This window comes from Bombus fervidus, chromosome 7 (genome assembly GCF_041682495.2).
Source record: "Bombus fervidus isolate BK054 chromosome 7, iyBomFerv1, whole genome shotgun sequence".
NCBI lineage: Eukaryota > Metazoa > Arthropoda > Insecta > Hymenoptera > Apidae > Bombus > Bombus fervidus.
This window is the reverse complement of record NC_091523.1, coordinates 5234975-5249977: the sequence shown is the minus strand read 5'-3', so window position 1 is coordinate 5249977 and position 15003 is coordinate 5234975. Positions and strand designations below refer to the sequence as shown.

Sequence of the window (15003 nt, the reverse complement as noted above, 5' to 3'; positions counted from 1 at the left end):
TAACGAAAAGTGTGAGCAACGAATCCGCTTTCTTCATACAACAAACACATCCACCCCGAGCTTCCCTCCGTAATAACACGAGAACGAACTTCACCTGTTCTCTGGACTTGAGCTACAACTACAGAACAGTCACATCTCTAGACTTGTTCCACAGTAACAAATCGAGTAACAAATCGAGTAACAAATCAACAGATCGAGTAACAGATCGAGTAACAATCGAGTAACAGTCTAAGTCAGTAAGAAGTCAGTCATGACAGTCACCAAGAGGAAAACAGTCAATCGACAGAAGTCACATCATCACCAGCACGAAAAGAGTCTCAGGCCCTACTCACTCGTAGTTTGGCAGTCAATATAAAAGACAAAATATCTTTTTGTGTCAGTTACGGCTTCATGTTGACTAAAATATGTTGTATGTATGTATGTATATGTAATATGAATTAAGATTGTAACTTATGTGTGTGTATATTTACATGTACTAGCTGGAAAAACCAATTATATTTCCGATGATATCGAATCACCGTTATGATGTAAAAATTGAGATTAACATAAAAACAGTTAATGTAAAAATAATTAATCTATATAACAATAATAGACTGTTGTTTAAGTAAGTACCTATGTACGTAATTGTATTGCAAAAGAAAAATATTTCAATTTCAGTATTTTCTTAGATTAGAAATAGAGTAAACATAAAGAGAATAAGCTCACATCAATTTATGTTTTATGATAAATATACATTTACCGCGTGGCTATTGCCAAACATATAACTTTCCCTGTGCAGAGAAATACGTTGGAAAGATTTGAATGAAATACGAAACAACGCAACGTATCGTGTGCAATTAAAGACGCTATACTAAAAGCATAAAAAAAAGAGAAAAAAGAAAAGAGAAAAAGAGGAAAACAAAAAGAAAGGATACAGAACAACCTTACAGACTTCTAGAACTGACCCAAATCGACAGCCAGTTTCAAAGAATTTCCAGCAAACTTTCTCGTAGACTCGTAAAATTATAACGATTCATTGACGTCACCAGAGAATTTCGTTTGTTTTTGTCTTCAGAAACAGAATAAGAACATGCTACAAGCGGATTTATTTAGCTTATAGTCGCTTTGTCGTGTGCAAACAATCTATATATATATATAATATGTACGATAGTATGTATGTGCAACTATGTATACATTATACACAATATACAGGATGTACAACGCATCTGGTACAAGCCATAACATCAAATTAAAGTTAAAGCGGTAGAATATAAACAAAATTTCGTTAGAAAAAATTAAATGATGCATCTCAAATCTTCAAAATAGAGGCTTTTTAAAGGTTTCAAACGCAGCTCTGTTTTTTTAAGTGCAAACACTACGTATTTATAATTTCAATTAAACACTTATAATTTAGAATTTATAAAATCACGCTTCAAATATTCTGTCTCCTTGGCCGGCACTTTATTTAACTCTTGAACCATTGTCCAACATCTTGGTAAAGTCCAACCGTTTTCGATGCGATTCTATTAAGCTGCGTTTTCATCGAATTCTAGGATTACGGTAGTATACTGATTATAATTATTCGGATACTGATTGTCCAAAGATGGATTTCTAAGTTGTCGATTATTGGAATGCGTAATCAAAAATTCTTCGATTCTTGAAACATGGAAATATTGTTAAAATGTGGTTAAAATTATTGAGTAGGTATTGCCACTTGTTATCGATTTCTGAGATCAAATCGACTTTTTTCTGCCGCATGCGACATTCTTGTCCCTTTTTTAGGGAATCATTACAATTTTGTCGGTGGTTTACCAATCGAAGGGACGTTTGTTCCAATCAAAATACAACTTATTCGAGAATTGCCATTGCCTCAGAGAGACAAAGACAGAGACAGAAACAGAGAAGATTTGGAAGATAGAAAACGGTACCTGAAAAATACCTTTCCAGCACGACCAGTTGAAGGGGGAAAATCAATTTGTTCTCGTAAAATTTCCTAAAACGTATTTTAAACGTAATTTGTTAAAGGAATGTCACAGAGAATCGGTTGATTTTTCTTAAAGAAAACGCGCGAGTAAAAAGTCGAATCTCCGCGAGTCACCAAACAGAAATATCCGAGGAAACTAAGTCCCGTTATCAGGATGGATAACGGTGTTAATAATTGGCCTTTGTCTGGACATTTCGCAGTCTCACTCCGAGTTCTACTCTACCATTTATTAATCTGCCCTACTCAAATCAAATATGTATAAATAAATTTCATGTAACGATCAACGGTTACTAGAAGAAACGATTATTGTTTCACCCTTGACTTGGTTTCGTCGTTCGAAACCAACTTCAAAGCATAGATATGTATAACAAAGGTATAACGATCCCTTAATTGATATCGCACATGCGTACGCGTATTTAATTTCCCTTATGCATTTCCTTTTGATGGTGGAATAAGCATTCCATTATTTGTCATAAATAACTACTATCGTTTACCTACATATCCACGTCACTCCTTACTGTTTTCCGATATTCGAGAAGAATTTCATTAACTACGAGTAATAGTTTTATACTATTTGGTCAAATGTAATTGTACGTCTTTCAAAACAGGTTCTATCCAAAAAATGTGTAGAAAATCTTACAGTGAAATATTTGTCTTTGCGGATCAACATAAAACGTTATTGTAAAAATAAATCGAAAATTATGTGGTTGTGATCTCAAGAACGAAAACGAATCGGAGAAATTTTAGCTTTGCGAAAATGCATTTTTCTCGGATGTATAATATATGTATGTACACATAATATACAAAAAAGCACTTGACGCAAGATTTCAAATTATCCTTTTTCGTGCAGATTAGTTAACGAGAAATTCAATCAAACCGAGAGTAGTAATATACAAGGTTACGTGGCATGGTAATGGCTAATGACGAATAACAACGCGCAAGATGATAAAGTATAAAGCAGAAAGAAAGAAATCTGGATAAAAGAAAATATTCATTTATCGCCTATTAAAATGATTAAAAAACTGTATACTCGAATATTTAAAGTTAGAAAATAGACAAATATTATCTAACGATCGTTTCAACAATTCGATCGCGCAAGACTTCAAGATTGACTAAAGCTAAAATGAGTTATCGCGTCGTTCGAACGAATCGATTTTTATTATTAATAATTCGCCATTTACACCCCACATAAGCCCATGACCTATTACGAACCCTTCTTATCTCTTATTTGCGTCACCTGTCTATTTTATTTTATGTAACCTACGTTACTGCAAAATCGATCTACAGTCAGTTTATTTTTATACAAATAAAGCGACATCTTCTCTGCCCGAAACTAATTATAAGAAGGAACCTGCTACTCGTAATTCGTTACTTGAATTTTGGACGCGCCCAACTGATATCATATAACTTTATATCATCGATATTTGTATCTATATAAAAAAAATTTGGAATTTCTACTAGAATGCATCGAAAGAATAACTTCTATTTTATTTAATAAATAAATAAATTTTATTTACGCGTACAAGCATATTTATCCTTAATATTGAACATAACTATCATATTGTATTTTATCCAATATGGTGATACTCAAACGTGATAAGTGATAAGTGATTAGTGATTAGTGATAAGTGATTAGTGATCTTCAAAGGAATCAAACAAGCAAGAATTCCAAAGCTATGAAATAAAAAATAATCACAAAAGTGCAGTTGAGAAAATAGAATTTTGCTCAAGTATTATATAAAGGCAGAGGATATTATATTATATATGTATAAAGAATAGAGAGAACATGGATTTCATTGACGCTCGGTGTACGGTCTCGCGTTTCTCACGCTCTTATTCTTTAGTAGCTGTTGTAAGTTGTAATTTGTAACGATTCCGGCATAGCATGGCGAAAGGAGATCCAAGTTGTTTCGTTTCGACGAGCAAAAAGCGGCATTGAATGTTGTCGATCTGGTCGATTGTTAGAGTTGGAAACAACATACACAACGAGCAACAATAAACGGGTCGACAGAGATTATTTAACTAACGGTAACGGTATGTATCGATCGCCACCGTCATCGCCATCGCCATCACCATCGCTCGTTCGACGCGATGGTCGAGCTCACCGGACTGGCCTAATTGTCGTGAAAATGTTTACAGGAAATCACGCGATAAAATCTTTCGCTTCACGCTATGTCGCATAGAGTTACTATATGAGTTTCAGATTCTCTATTCCGATCAACTGCGACGTTGTGTAGCAATAAAATATAATTTAGCGATGGCCAGTTGAAATAGAAGAATTACGTTGTACGATATATCTACATTGACTCATTAAGATAATGCAACACCGAACACAAAAAGCTTTCATTGATTTATCATGATTACATTGGTAACATTTGAAACTAATGCGAGAATATATACGAAATGTACACACGGTTCTAAGTTTAAATTATGACTAATAAATATCACTCACTTTTTCATACAACTATTTACTACCCTCTTTCCCAATGCTAAAATCGTGCAAATTTCGTTCAAGCAAACGGATATTATTGAAAAAGAGATTACTTACAAACGCAAACAAATATTAACTTTTAACATAATTTAGCGAAATTATAACGAAAGATAGGTCAAATTATCTCTATAATCTATAACATAAGGAGAAATAGCTAAAGAAGTATTGAATGTAATCAAAACGCTCTGATGACGATGAACATAATCAAAGTGCTTGTAATAATAATGAAGTGATTTTGAAGCGGTAAGCAGAAGAAAAATTTTACTTCCGTCAATGCTATCAGAAGTCAGAACACACCTGTCGGATCGTGGTGTTTCTTCAAGTCTGTCCAAGTGGAAACAGCAGAAATGCTAAAGGAAAAGGACCAACTATGACAGACGGAAAAATATCAATTTCCTGATTTATGTCGTTGCGTCATCGTATTGGTTCCTCGCAATGTTTACATTCCCAATTACCTGTGTTCCTCCCTTCTTCTCTTTCCTTTCTCTTCTCCCTCACTCCACTATATATAATACATACATACACAGTCTTATTCATCCCATGATTCAACTGGTAATCACCTGCATAATTACCTACCAAGAATTGAATTAATTCCGAAAGATAACTTGACACGAGTTTCTATCCTCTAACATCTCTTCTCGATCTCAAAATAAAATATCCTGCATGTACATACGTAAGTATGTATGTATTGATTAATGGGGAAGAGGTTTTCACGCTTATATTTGGTATGTTTTACATTTGCATTTTCCACATACATTTGGAAGCAAAGCAAACTTTCTTCTCACTTTTTCAAATGCATATGTATATAAATACATACATACACACATGTACATATACATACATATATGCTGACTTATAACAGATGTAAATATGTACATACGAGTATAATAACATTGTATCCATCTTTTAGCAAACTATTATTGGATCATTTAAATTCAAATAATCTTATATCTGTTATAATTTCCAAACGACATTTTTTCATCCTCGTTATTCCCTCTAAATGTTTCCTTTTGATAAAATCAGTCAACAGTGTATCACTGTAGCGTGCAATTTTAAGTCGTTCTCTTGTATCTACGTAAAGTTAAATATCTTTTTTTGTAAACATTTTATCATTTTCCTCATAATAACCGTGATATATGTATAAAATCGTGATTGATAGTTGTTCCGTTCGCTCCTTTATACACACATATGAAACAAGAAAGTGAGTATATTGACTTGCGCGTGACATTAGATACGAGTCTCCGAAATTTTGTCTGCATAAATAACTTATGAAAGTTATGAAAAAAACTTATCTTGAAAACTGACACATAATACATTGGCTTCTTTGAAACCAACACACGTATGTTAAACATGAAGAATATAGAAAATACAAAATATAGTAAATTGTGAGTCTCCAAGTTTTTGAAAATTTTACAAATAGTATCATTTTCTACTCTATTTTTAACATTATTCACACACTACTTTAAATTCTTACGATTAGTTGAATAAACAAATCTTAACTAAACACAGGTTTCATATAAATAAGATAAAGGTATTAGTTCAGGTATCGATATCGGGTAATTTTTAAAGTATAGTAAAGATAAGAAATAATTTCTCCACGATACATTGTCTTGAGGTACAGAAAGAGAGAAATAATTGAAAATCACAGTAATGATTATGGTTGGAATTGGAAAGAAGAAGAAAACAAGAACGGTTTAACAAGTTTTATTTCCGAGGGATCTGTGTGAGAGCAGTGTCTTTTTGATCGTTCCACGAACAAAGGAAAGGACCTGAGATTTGGCAACAAGGGAAACCTTTCGAAAAAGATACGGATACACCATAGTAGCGATGATGGCAGTAGCGCGGAGCGGAACGGCAGCGGTGGCCAAGCACGGTGCCTCCACCCTCCAAAAAACATCTGTCGGGTTGGAGTAGAACACACAGGCACACAGGACACGCCCGCATGAGCGCTCGTTCGGACTTTCTCTACCAGCACCGGCTGTGCTCTGTGCTCCACGAAAAATACCATCGTTTCCTAAATACTAATCGCCGAAAAACCTATAGCATCTAGAAAATACAAGTAAACTGGATACATCATTTTTGTGAATCTCCTACGGCAGAATCTTGCAAAGTTACAGGTTCTCTGAAACGACGTGTGATTTCTGTACCGTTATACACAACAATACATATATCTAGGTACTTTGATATTTCATAGATAAATGATACGAGATCCTGACTCATTTTCTTTTCTCTTTCCTTAGCAATTTTCTTAGCAAACTAAATGAATCAGCTGCGAATATTTATAGAACTTCAGATTTTTGTAAATAAGACTACAGAAATACAACTTAAATATGGATTCGTGTCATGTACTGAATATTATTATAAGTGATATATGTCAGATATTTTATGTACTCTTACATATTATATGTATTTATGTACATACATTCGTACATCTTTAAATTTCCCATTAAATTCATGGAAATCTGCAATTTAGTAATAATAAAATAAAATTAATCTTTTTAATCCTGCATACAGAATAAAAGTTACATAATCAGAATAAATTAGGATTCTTAAACAAGCGTTGTTACGTCCCGTGACCCTACCATATACTATAATCCATCCTTCGGTCAAGATGGCCACCAATTGTTTAAACATATTTACTCGGATCCGCAATAATCTTAACACGTCGGTCGCCACGTCAGACGCTACGGGAGACGGGCATGCTTCCGTGTCGGCCCGTCGCCCAAATATGGGTGACGCTCTTCTTATTCAAGTTAATTAAATATAGGATATTATATATAAGATATACAACATAAAAGGATTAAAAACACGTTATACCATACTTTTCATTAATTTATATTCTGGATGAAATATTACATTATGCTATGTCGCATGGTATTTGTTAAAACATTCCAAACACATTTGCAGTGATTTTGGAAACTTCGAACAACATGTTGTAGTTTTTTTTTACGTTTTTTCTCACTTCTTGGCGTGTGACAGTTTGCCTCTACTTCTCGTAACATAGGGCGCACATCCTTCTTACAGGCTTGCCTTGCTGATTCTTACGAAGCTCCAAATGGTGGGACACCTTCTTCGTTTTCTTCCGATGGTTGTCGAGCACAACATTTTCTGAGGACACATCGGACCATTCGGAAACGAGAATTTCCCGAAATTTTCTTATCTGTATTTTTCTGTTTGTGGCTGTTTGGTACACAATATGAGCATTTACTATAATTGTTCCTAGGAGTAAATATAGTGCTAATTCCCGATACCACTTGATGCTATTTCGTATTGTAATGAGATATGAGACCAACTAGTCACTTCTGTCGATACCAATTTTTTCATTATTGTATACAATTACCGCCAAATGTTTCTGTTTCGGAGGACGTCCACGATATGTAGAATTTGAGATTGAAATCATAATCAAATCAATTGCATGTTTTGTTGATAATATTCTAATATCTCGAACATCTCTCCGTTTGAGCATCACAATACCGTTCTTATCTTCTCGTGCTATCATTTCACTTCTCTTCAACTGGTATGACATTACGAAATTGGACATATATTTTTTGTTGTACCGTACAGTTCCAATGACATGCGTCCTAAAATTTAAAACAAAATTCGTCCTTCATTTAGCAATTTATCTGCAAGTTCAATGCAGACGTTTTCAGCTATGCCAACTTGCTTACTTTCAGTGATATCTCATCCGGAATATACTTTTGCAGACCATGTGTAACCTTCGATGGAACACAGTTTGAATAGTTTTATACCATACTTATGTGATTTCGTCGGTATGTATTGCCTGAATGTTAGTCGTCCTCTCCAAAGAACCATTGATTCGTCGATTACAATATCTTTGTATGGTGAAAACATTTTTTGGTAATTATCTATCAATATGTTTATAAGTGGTAAAACTTTTCCAAGTCTGCTTTTCTGTTCTATAGTTTCGTTATTTGCAAAATGCAAGTTTGCTAATAGCAATTCAAAACGATTACGGGACATTCTGCTACGTGGAAATGGAAAGTTGCAAATAGGGTTCGTTGATAAATTATTCTTATATCTTTTATTACCTCTTAACATAGTTAAATTAATATAGTTAAAGTCAGTGTAGTTTCCATTCCATTAATTACCTTTTAACGAATTATAGCTCTGAATTTTACTAGAATATACAACTTTCATCGTTTACATAAAATTTTGTTCAACTTGGACAAAACACATTTACAGAAATTAAAATAAAAAGCAAGACTAATTTGTTTGTATTTTTACAGTCTATTTGTTTTCAATAAAATATTGTCCTATCCTTATATTTTCTATTCTTATATTTACTCAAAATAAAAAATTTGGGAAATTATAAGAATGTATGACATGTATGTAACAATAATCTGAAAATACGATAGCAAGTATCTTTTTAATTTGTATTATAAATTTTATTAAGTCATATATATATATATATTTGTTTCCCTTACTTTGCATTAGTGCAGAATATTTATCTTGTTTCCTATCGATGGTTATAAGCTTCGCAGTTAACTTCATCGAAGAATTATAGCTGACGTGTGATAAAAAAGGAGAAATAGGAAATAAGCACTATCAAGCAATCGACAGAAGCTGCTAAATGACATGAATATGACAGGAAGTGGTGCCTCCACTCGATTTCTTGTGGGTCAGGAGCGTGGGTAGAAGGTAGAACCAAGTAACTGGAGCGCCCCTCCTACTCCTACAAACCTGCCCCTCCTCATTTCTACTTTCACCCTTCCTTACCGATCCTTCTGCGCTTATCCAGCTCTGTAAATGTAAGATACATAATACTGAAAAACATCTGCTGTACGTTCGTTTATCAAGAGCGAATATTCATACAAAACTATTTATAATTGAACTATGTAGGAAAGATTTTTGAAACATCATTAATGTCTATTGGTAAGAATAATATTTTTAAAATAACATTGAAATGCCATCATAACTATGATACAGTGTGCGATTGTACATATAAATGTTAATTATCGAATAGAGAAATAATGAACTTTGCTTGTACTTATACACTTACTTAGCTTCTAAACTTACTAACTTCACTTGAATTTAATAATGTGAAATTTCCCTTGAAATTTAAATTACCTTAGAAAAAGTATGTGAAAAAATTACATCACAAATAAATAAGAAAATATACAAACAAAAAAAGTTATAAAACATGTTATATTACTTTATCCATCATTTAAATAGAATTGTTTGTTTATATAATTAGATAACAAAATTGTACTCTCTTTTTTAACCTCGACCTCCTTTCCACTAACACATGAAATCGAGTATAAGAATAAAATATAGTATCTGTGTAAATTACAAAAGAAAAAGCCTTTGGAAACAATGAAATTTTCGTGCACGAACCTTTGTCCTTTCGTAAATGTTTGTAAATAAAAAATCAAGATATTATTGCATCGTTGTGTAATTTGCGTACCATGTAGCATGCTGTAACATCTGTCAGGACTGTTCAGATTGTAGATACTCCTACAATATAGCTTCGAACAACGGAACGGACAGCCATGTTTCGGGCAACATTTGAGCTCTGCTTGCTCAATGCACACTTGCACACATCAGTTTCCATTCAACTTTCCACAGTTTCACCTTTTCATCCTGGTCATTTCAAAAAAGACTAGTCGAAAAGATTTTACTGATTGTAGGTATTCAATAGTAATGTAATTTAAACGTAATAACATTCTCCTAATCTTTTACAACATCGTTTTTATGCGTATGTCCCATAGTGAACTTTACGTGATTGTTTGAGTAGTTACATTTCTATTTTTATCGCTCACAGTAGTAGTAACGCAAATAAAACTAACCACTACAGGTGATCTACCGTTATATGAATAACCTAGCTTAATCATCTTTTAAATTTCATCTTTTTTTGGTGATAAGAAAACAATATCGGAGGAAAACATTATTTTGTTTCGAAAGACTAAATATTATGGTAAGCATACTCCTTTTAAATGGTAAGTACTACATATTAGTAGCATCATTATATTTATTTCTAATATAAAAATACTTGTAAATGAAATTCATGGGAATTTCTTATTGAAAAAATCATATCATTTTTATATTTAATGTTTCATTTTTTACGAAATGCAACGCCTATACTCTTTACATAAATTAATTATGTAAAAATATTTTTGAAAAACAAATGTTTCAATAGAAAATTCGTAATAATTTCGTAAACTGGATACGTCTATATAAGTAAATCTCATTGACATCGAAAAAATCATATCAGTCATCAATTTCCCATTAATTTATACACTTTAATAAAACTCACTTATGAAATTCGCTAGAAATTAATTAAAGTGACTTATGACCAATATATGTATATGTACGCGTATAAGTAACTTTCAAGTTACTTAGCGATACACGTATGTACATTGTACATACATATATAACTACATAAACGGTTATAAAGACTGAGAATAATACTAAGCAGCGCGGACGAAGCATCTTTAATAATGACGAGCAACTTCTACAAATCACCGGCATAATGTAGAGCTTGTTCTACTGCTGTTTTATCTCATTGCAACCGGTTTATGAAAAAATCACGCATGGCATTAGCCATTTACAAAACAAAATGAAAGTACGCGGCGTCGTACGTACCTATATTTAATCAGCTGCATTCTTCTGTTTCGTAAATTTGAGAAGATACGTTCTATATTTCCTACTCCTGTTTCCAATAAATTCTGGCAAACTATTACGTAGTATTTACGTATATTGATAAAGCATTCTATATTTTATATATAAATGTTACAATAAGTTGTATTAAAGTTTTATATATTTATATATATATACACACACATATTATGTAGATACTTAAATCCTCTGTATGTTTACAATATTGAAATTTGCTACAGAAAAATTTCTTTTATTATTTTTATTAACTTTTTCATAAAATAAAGGGAAATAAAACAAATTAGGTGGCGAAAAATTGATAATCAATATACCTATAAACAAATTCTTAATATATCGAACTCAAATATAACAACATTATATTACATATAATACTCAATATGTAGATATATGTTCCTCATTTCGTCATTTCAAGCAGATGTTATATTACTATTGTCAAAAATGAATTTTTATAAGTATATAAGTAGATGGTGTACGTTCAGTTACATTCAAATTAAGAGCGGCAGCTGATATCGTTACGAGAGATCGCTTATTGCATTACACGCTCCAGGTGTTTGGTAAAGCTTATCACTATGTCCTGAGAATCAAAAAATAGGACGCTGTCACATCGATTCTACGTCAGTTTATGAGTTTGTTATTAACCTACTTATTATATACATATTACATCCCTAATGCACAACTTGAACAAGCAGCACAACCTCGACTCACTTTATGCTACATACTATAGTAAATAATAAATGTTTATTTTAGAAAACAATTGATGAACAATTTATAATAATAGGCATTATTTATACGCATTTATAATAAGACACACGTTAAATATTACGCATATTCATTCAGCTGGTAGTATCTACGTAAACTGGAAAAATTTATTCTTAAATTGATTGTGGGTATATTTAGTTAGCAAACACTAATCTATTAGACGCAATGAGTTCCGTTTCTACTTGAATTTTTCTCAATTTTGTTTTTTCTCTTGAAAATTATACAGGAAGAGGTTCCCGATAGCAACGACGATAGCATTTTAATGCTACGATATTTTAAGGAGATTTGACAACTTCTCCAATTATGAATCACACTCGGTATTGATGTGATCCTGCACAAGTAAACAAGATATAATTAAACATCAAAGGCTGGTGGTTATACTAGGCTGATGAACGGCCAGAACAGGAGCGCAAATCTCTTCATATTTATAATAGTATAGGTATACTATACTAGATAGGACGTTTTCTAAGAGCGCACCCTTTGAATAAGTGGTAAAATTACGTGGGACGAGAGTCTCTGTACGCGTGAATGATCGCGGCTCGACTCGACTCGTGGTAAAAAGAGATACGATAAAAAGAGAGACGCGGTGAAGGGACAAGCAGTAGGGAACAAATAAAAGTAGACTGTAGAGTGCAGAATTGCAGAGACAGCTGGTCGCTGGAGCTCTGTCTCCCCAGAGAATAGAAAGAGACATAGCGCACGGCACGGTGACGGCGAACAACAAGCCTATATGACGCACGCACGGATGCACACACAGTCTGAACATAAGCACGCACATGCGCATCGACTACCACCTACCTTCCTTTCTATATTCTGACTCTGGCCAACCTCGTGACCACCGTTCCATGACGCACCAGGAACCAGTACTACTTATATATACCAGCGATCGTGAAAATTCACTGAATTCACTCACTGACATTCTCATTCGGATCAGTTTTTCTCCGTTGCTCCATGAACCAAACATAGAACTTCATAAAACATCTTTTCAAAACGCGAACTATAACTCAAAATTAATCGAAGATTATAAGATTTCATTATGCAGAGTAAGACTTGGTTATTATTGTTTATATCATAAAGAAATATGCAATATTGTTTCGAAGTAACTAACTACTAACAATATGTATATTAGCATTCAAATAAAATGCGTTCAAAGATAAATAGAAGATATACATCTGCGATTATTTCGTGAGATATAACATAACAATGGTGAAAAATAGTAGCAGCCAAGTTATACTTTTACCATAACCATGCTATAACCATTTCCGTTATAGGACCGGTGGAGCCTACCGTTGTTACATCATCTTGCTATTTTTTTTCTCAATATCATTGACTTCATGGTTTTAAATGCTTTAAGATTTTATATTAATGTGTATGTTTAAACGTTAAACACGCTAATTTACACTGCTATCGTATGTCTGGTATCAAAATTAAAACTGTCTAAGTAGTATACGCTATAATAGCATAGTGTATAGACAAACCACTAATACAATAGATGTCTTAAAAGTAAGTTAGGCTTCGATTGTTATATGGTTTCCATTTTCATCGCTTTAAGAGTTTAAAACTTAGAATTTAAAATCCATGACGCCTTGAAAATGGAAAAAGTCGTTTGGCAGAATTTTCTTCTCTTTCTTTTTTTTTCTTTTTTTTTTCTTTTTTGTTTGAGCAAGAAACACCAAGAACAACAACAAGAAAAACACGAGAGAGAACGAGGCCGCACACTGCACCACAGGATGAGAAACGGCGTAGTGAAACGAGGTCGAATTGCGAGGTCGAGAGAGCTTCTTTTATCGTCCTTCCTTTGAAAACACATATTATGTACTCTTGCTCGTATACGTACTAGTTTGTAAAAACTGATTATGCAACTAAATTTAAAAACTGATTTTCGTAAATATCGCCATCGAAGTAGTATTTGAACGAACTACATATGTTACTAATTACGTAGTTGAAAAATAGGATGACTTCGATAAAAGAAGGCATATCAACTGAAAAACAAGTATAATGCGTCTAAAATCTTACATGGGTGCAACGAAAACGAGCATAAACAGTTGCAGAGACAGAGAAGCAATTAATCGGATGATAAACACACAATTGAAGGTGATAAAAGTGTGTATATACGCTATCAAAATAAAAATGAGAAATACAAGTCCATTTATGTCCAAGGCTTAGGTTTTATCTGCCAGCCTACGCTCAATACGCAGTATATCTGGAATATCTTAAACTATAAATGGATGTAATATTACGAAAAAAAAGATCTAATCCAAGAATGCTAGAAAATACGTTATAAATGTCGATAATATAATATAAATGAATTATGTATATTATCGATAATTCTCATATTATCTAAAACCACTCGTTATTCTGGGTTAAAAACACCTACAGTTAATGATAAAATTGTATTATGTGATACTATGACTCTTTACCGCTGTGCCGTGCCGTAACCGACATGGTAGCGTCATTTCTGGGAATTGAGAACCTACTTTGCTGTCTTAGGTCTTAGCCAATAATAACGAGGAAACCCCAAACCAAAAGAGATTTATAGATTTATCATATACATGCTACAAACAAACCGGTTCTTCGTATACACCTACTTGCTATCTATTCGAAAGCTCGTTTCAATCGGATCGACCGCGAATTTTACCACCGCATTCTAATCTGATCACAGAAATAGGCACTCGAAACTAGTTACTTCGAGAAAGGCACAATGAAGAATCACAGGCATAAACTATTATTTTATTCATATATGTATATAACTCAGTTTGTAAAGTGAAATTTAGATAACATTGCGATTGCGATATGCATATATACTACGGTATATAATGTAAAAATACAATACCGCAGAAATTGTAGAAAAATTTTAAACGGTCAAAAAAAGTAATTTTGCCAAATACATATGCGAGTGCTTTATATGCAGCGTGCAACACATTCTTACTTACGTGTGTATATGAATGTATACATATGTAGAGGGACGTAGCATGGGAAGGCATGGGAAAATTGTATAGAAAGACCAGGGTTCACAGCTGGAGGGGAAACTACGGAGTAGATAGACAGAAGGGAACGTCGCGTCATGTCGAGACGCACGTTGGACGCTCCGTTGAAGCGAAGAGAGGCAAGCAGCAGAGTTGGGAATCAGAGGGTCTCGGAAGATGAGTGGGGC

General features: G+C 33.3%; 1 protein-coding gene across 5 annotated transcripts in view; it reads right to left on the bottom strand.

The window, feature by feature from the left end:
• Ipk1 (Inositol phosphate kinase 1) overlaps positions 1-15003 on the bottom strand; it is a 78183-nt gene that overhangs the window by 56787 nt on the left and 6393 nt on the right. The gene's annotated exons all lie outside the window — the stretch shown is intronic.